This window comes from Trachinotus anak, unplaced genomic scaffold (assembly GCF_046630095.1).
Source record: "Trachinotus anak isolate AG129_WGS33_773 ecotype Australia unplaced genomic scaffold, CSIRO_AGI_Tana_v1 ptg000010l, whole genome shotgun sequence".
Lineage (NCBI taxonomy): Eukaryota > Metazoa > Chordata > Actinopteri > Carangiformes > Carangidae > Trachinotus > Trachinotus anak.
Genome location: NW_027273861.1, coordinates 21,552,555 through 21,558,554, shown reverse-complemented (window position 1 = coordinate 21,558,554; position 6,000 = coordinate 21,552,555). Strand labels below are relative to the sequence as shown.

General features: G+C 40.7%; 1 long non-coding RNA gene across 1 annotated transcript in view; it reads left to right on the top strand.

Moving 5' to 3' along the window:
* The first annotated feature begins 4,002 nt into the window (after positions 1 to 4,002).
* The window catches only part of LOC139626017 (uncharacterized), an 83,263-nt gene continuing 81,265 nt past the window's right edge, over positions 4,003 to 6,000 (top strand). Inside the window, exons 1-2 of the long non-coding RNA XR_011692077.1 lie at positions 4,003 to 4,560; positions 5,134 to 5,203. This is a non-coding gene — a long non-coding RNA (uncharacterized lncRNA). The remainder of the gene's footprint in view (positions 4,561 to 5,133; positions 5,204 to 6,000) is intronic.

The following is a 6,000-nucleotide window of genomic DNA, read 5'->3' as shown; positions in this document are numbered from 1 at the left end:
ATTGTGTGACAACAAAAACAACATTTTGCACACCTGTAAATAGTTTGTTTGGATTGTTTATATCTTCATCAATAATTTGAGCAGCCCTGGTGTCTTCACATTTCAGATTTACTGTACTTAAAGTTTCCACATATATACATACACTACAGAGCAGATATGCAGTTAGCCTTTAAAAGAAATGATGGCCTGTAGCGTAACTGAAATTTTGTTTCCTTAATGATGTAAAACTTGATATGCAGCTCAACTTCCTTCATCTTTGCCTAATCACAAACATTGTATGAATATCTCTGCTTTTGCTCACTTCAGGCCCAGTGGATGAGACCAGGCTGAATCTGCATATAGTAATCATCAAAAAATTCCCCAGCAGAATATATTTGCATAAGATTATTACTCATTGGCAGTGACCCCGAATAAAGATGAGCCACATTACTAATAGGCTTCTCTTAATGCTAATATATAAATCCTGGGATATATATCCGCTTTGACATTAATGACTAAATGTTACTTCTCAGCCTTGTCGCAACGATGATCAAAAGTACTTCGCTTCACTTTTTTCCCTCTTCTCTTTAAAATTTCAGTTCTGTCTTCCTTTTCTAACTAATATTGTGGATAAAAGATTTCTGTATGTCAGGCTTAAAGAGGGGAAATTATTCAGTGACTCTGGCAGAGAAACTTTTAGAGGCACTGCGAAAGGAACGGCTCTGAAGTTGTGGGTGGACTTTGAAGTTGGTGTAATTGTAATGTATCAAATAGTTTGGGGAAAATATAGAGGTTTCTCCTCACTGGATTTGAAATATTCCATTTTAAAATAATACTGATGTTATAGCTGTTTGCTATGTGTCGTGATTGATGTGTTGGACTGATAAGTATGCTGGGAAGGTCTGTGTCTGCTGTGCTCTCCGTCTCCTTCTCTTCCATCTTCCATCTGGCCTTTCTTTGTCTCAACAGCACATTAACCAATAAAGATGAAATGCCTTAAAAAAAAAAAAAAAAAAAAAGCCAGTGTCCCACCCGACTCGTCTGCCATCCTCGGGTCCTGTTCAGTATGCAGCGCGGGCAACAACTCAATTAACCAGAAGCCCCTAGCCATCACACCAGCAGGCTGCCTCATAATATTTCCCATAATGTTTCATCCAATTTGGAGAGTTTGACGTTTACCCCCTGCAGGTCTGCAGCGAGAGACAATGACTGAAGGCAAGGGGGGCACTGAGGTGGTGGTGTGTGTGATTATGTATGTGTGTGTATGGTGATGAGGACTGAAAATCATCACCCAGGCCTGTAGGTGAGCATGTATCATAACCCCCCTTTTTTTTCACTAACTCTTTCAAAACTTTCTGAGTGCTGGTGCATACTGTTTTTTTTTTTCTTCAAATTCTCTTACATAAACTTAACAGTCCACAAAAAAGTAGAAAGGGTATGTATATATATGTGTGTGAGAGAGAAAGAGTGTGTAAAAATTATTTTGTGAAATATTGCACACTCTGCAGAGGTAATAGACTGCTGAGGTAGGGGGTGTTTATAGCACAGTACCTTTGGATAAAGATAATGTTTTAGCAGAGTTTCACAGGGCTAGCAGCCATAACATCCTCCACTCTGGAGCAAGACTTTTCAGAAGACAATTTTAAGTCCTCCTATCATTAGCATGACCCTCCTTTTACCTCTCACCCCCCCCAAACCATCCCTCTTTCTCACTGTCTCCCCCGCTCTCTTGGACAGAACAGGACTCTGCAGCCCTTAAGTGACAGTGGAGGAGTCACCCCGGTGGAACTGATGCCCCTGATCAGCGATGGGCTGGAAAAGCATAAAGACAGAACAGAAAGGGGGGGGGGGGAGTAGAACGCTGAGACAGCACTTTCCCCAACCCACAAAGGGAGAGAGAGGGCAGTGGGGGAGAGTGAGGGAGGTAGATAGAGAGAGGTAAAGAGGGGCAGGAAGAAGAGGGAGGGGTCTCATTTATGATTAAAAGATAGTCCAGATAATCCTGTGAGCCTGGCCCATCACTCTCCTTTAAAATGAGGTTCTAATGGCACCCAGGGAGAAAGAGGAGGCTAGGGCGTCATTAACCAGAATCTTTGAATCCTTAACCCGGGGATGGGTACCTCTCACCAGGGGAAAGAGACCACCTAAGCTGCCTCAGAGCTGTGGATAATGGTGAGGAGTGTGCGTTGTGTGTGAAATCTGTGGTCAGTGCACGCCTGCTGTTGAGTGTTCAAAGTTGCCTCTGAGCTACAGAGATTAAAGGATGTTGTGTGTAACGTACGTCACTGTATAACTGTGTATGTGTGTATCTATGCATGTGTGCCACCGCGTCTGCCATCACTGCGTCTCTCCTCAACATGTCGCTGCTAATGAGTAGGTGATTAACGATAATGTATCTCATTAGTTAAAACAGGTTTCATAATGACACAGTGCTACCAGAACCACCACTCTACAGCGCGGCTCGAACGTGGCTTCTCACAGCTGGCTTCACTCCGGATGAAGCTTCCTTTACAGCGTTCATCTTTTTCACAGGAAAAATGGTAAAAGGTAGATTTGATGTTTATAGTCTTGACAATTTTTTATTTTCCTTTATTCTTTTCTTTTTAAATGAAAAAATCTGATTGGTTTAAGGATTGGTTTCCTGTAACTGGAACAAATGTTGACCCACTGGAAAATGCTTCTAGAAGCACAAATAGTGTCCTTCCATGTCTCCTGTGGTTCTCCACCCTGGCCTCCTTCACAATCATCCCTCTCCTGTCCTGTAAGGGCAAAGCACTGCAGTCCTTTGCAGCCTGACTTACAGTCTGGATCCAGAGGAATGCTAATAGTTTGCAACTTGACCCGTTGTCTCTCCAGTGCTACCCAAACAGGGCAGCCCAACTATCCTGAAACCAACACCATGAATGTTTCCATCACTCATATTGAGATATCAGTATCTTTATAGTTAGAAATCATCCATATTTTACCAGCCCTTCTCCAGCTGCCCCCATAACTCTCAAGCAACGGATCCGTCTTATTTTGGGGCCCGTATTTGCACAGTGTTTGAGTCTGAAAGGGGATACACAGAGGTGGCTGACATGATGCCACCGGAGGAGACACACTGGGTAGATCATCAATCACGATGTACAACACTTTCCATTTTTGACATCATTTCTACAGCTTTGGCAACTTACTGCAGAGGTGCAAATCACTTGTAGCTGATTTTTTTCCATCAGCAAAGTGGAATGTATCAATACACCATGTAAAATTAGTCTTGAGATAGTTTTTATCTTTTGGTTTCCTATGATTATTATTATGATTTGTTGTTTTATCTATTGTAAGGATTTCTTATCTATTGTTTCATCAGTGTGTTGCTAAACATTGTGGTTTCACTTCTTTAATGCTGGTGTTCTTTTTGTGTCTTATTACCACACTTTTTCTATTGAAAGCTCTTTGTGCTAAACAAATACAATTGTTCTGAGTTTGTCAAACTCATCATTCTACATTGTCAAATGTGTGTATGTTGTGTGCTGTGTATGTTGTGAATATCTTATGTTTTATATTTGTATTTATGTTCAGGGGTAGCCTATAGCAGTGAGAGGAATAGTGCATCCAAGACTGGATTGTGCCTTTAAATGTGATCATCTTACTTCAGTGTTGCAACAGACAACAGAATGCGTTAGCACTTGTAAAGTAATTTGCCTTAATTTCTGCAAATGAAGCAGGATTACAGTGCTGTCTACTTCATTTGTCCTGTATAATGAAACACAGTAATACAGTAAACGTAGGAATAAAATAGCTTCTGCCTTCACTTTTATTCAGTGTAGGCTATAATGAAGACCTAAAAAAAACTGTGACAGAAGTAATATTTGATAATGTCTAATGTCTAATGTCAATCTAAAACCTCTTACCCTTTAAAACTGCTGAAGATGCATGTGATTACTAGGTTCATTCATTTGTCCAGGTGTGATAGTATTAAAAAAGGGGGGAGAGGGTCCAATCTGGCAGAAGATGTACAGGGCCCAGAGCTTTGTGCTAGGCCATCGTTTGTGTTATCTAAACTGTTAAAAGCTGAGAGTGGATATTCCTTGACTCTGAATAGTTCTCACTGGAACCACTATCTACCAAAGTCTCAGTGAAAACTGTTAACAATGTATTACGATAATCCTGGGTATGAAAGACAATAATAAAAAATATTTTACCTCCAGAAATCTCAGAAATTCATATCCCAAAACATGGGCAAATACAACAAAAAGGAAAATGACTAAACGCCACCACAAAGTATTGGATGTTTGTGATTTTGGGTGAACTGAGCCTTTAAGCACAGTGCACACGCTGAACATGGCACAGCTAATCAACGATACATGTGACACCTGCACGTTTAGGGCTGCATTAAAAGTCAGAACCCAATTTATTTTGTCGCAGACACAGTAGTTTTTAGTTACACAGTGACTAGGTCGGTTCATTATCAGTGTCTTAGTGCAGTCCTACTGGAAGAACAGCAGGAACTTTTTAATGGTCAACTGGAGCATTTGTGAAATCAATATTAGGATGAATCCCTGGTACTTCATGTTACAGGGCGATTTCACAACAGCAGTACCGGTGAGTAATGTCACATTTGCTTGCTTGTGTCAATATAACAAGTGTCTAGACCAGCTAACTTAAAAGTTGGCTAACTTCAACTAGCTAAATTACCCCAGTGTGGGATATAATGTGCAAAACAAAACAAAACTGTGTTTACAGCAGAGTGAGCTAAAGCTAACATTAGCATATTTTATGTTAGCAAACTTTTCTAACATATTTTATTTTGACAACTAAGAAAGACTGTTTATTTTGTTGTTTCATGTTTTTTAATGCCCGCAGGATATTCCCTCGACAACCTGCCATTCAGCTGTAGTTTTAGCATTTTGTGTTGAAATAAGTGCTGAGTGACTGTTTTATATATTACTCACTCTGTTTTTCTGTGCCTCCAATGTGCCCTGGTTTTTATTTGAACATCACTAGGACACAGAGTTTCACATTAAGTTGTCATTGATGCAAACTAGAAGTGTTTTAGTTGTCTTCTATATTTTGTGCTGTATGTTGTAAGGAGTTTTGACTGAGTCCTATGATGAGCCTAAACTTGATCACCTACTGTGCTGGTTATAACAAGACTTCATTGCTGTACTACTTCAGAATAACATTGTGGGATCCTGATCGTGGGGAGCTGTATTAAGATCTTCAGTCTAACAGCATCAACATAAAGGTACAGTATGTCCATGACAATTTCTGTATAGTGATCTGCGATATATATAAAATGAATGATAAAAAAAAACAAAAAAAAAAAAACATTGAATGTGCTTCTGCATCAGTGTGGAAACAGTCACACAGTGCTGAGAACAGCCACTGCCACTGGACAGGCTGTTTGTGTGTGTGTGTTGGGGGAGTGTTGACAGTGGGGGGGACCCTTTTACCACGTTCATAAAAGCAGCATTTAGCATTGTCACAACAACTGCTTAGGAAAAGCCAAGCCTCCATTAAACAAGGGCAATGATGCACAATGATGCAAAGCCACAGCCCCTCACCTCACTCTCTGCGTAACATACGGCCTGTGTTGTCTGCAGTTTCTGGTACACAGCAGCATGAGAGAGTTTTTCTGAGTGATTTCCAGTGTGAAGTTATGGTGTTGATTAGCGCAGTGACAGGTGCCATGATTAAAATGGCCGATAGTAATAGTGCAGCATTCATGCATTGACAACTTTGCTCTGCATGGCTTTGTGAGTGGTGATGTATGACACCATTAGGGTAACCTCAGGGCCCTGGAGGACACTTATCTCCCTCGTCACGTCCTTCACACTTCCCATTCTCCCTCCAACAAAAGGACGCCTGCTCCCCAGTCTGCATGCTTATGAATTGTGCGTGTGTGCATATGTGTGTGTGTGTGTATGCAATATGTCTGTGTATCTGTTCACTGTCCATATCTGGTAGTGAACATGAATACTGGTTTATGTGTAGTATGTTTTTATAACACTTATGTTTTGATTTGTAAAGTGGTGTCAGGTT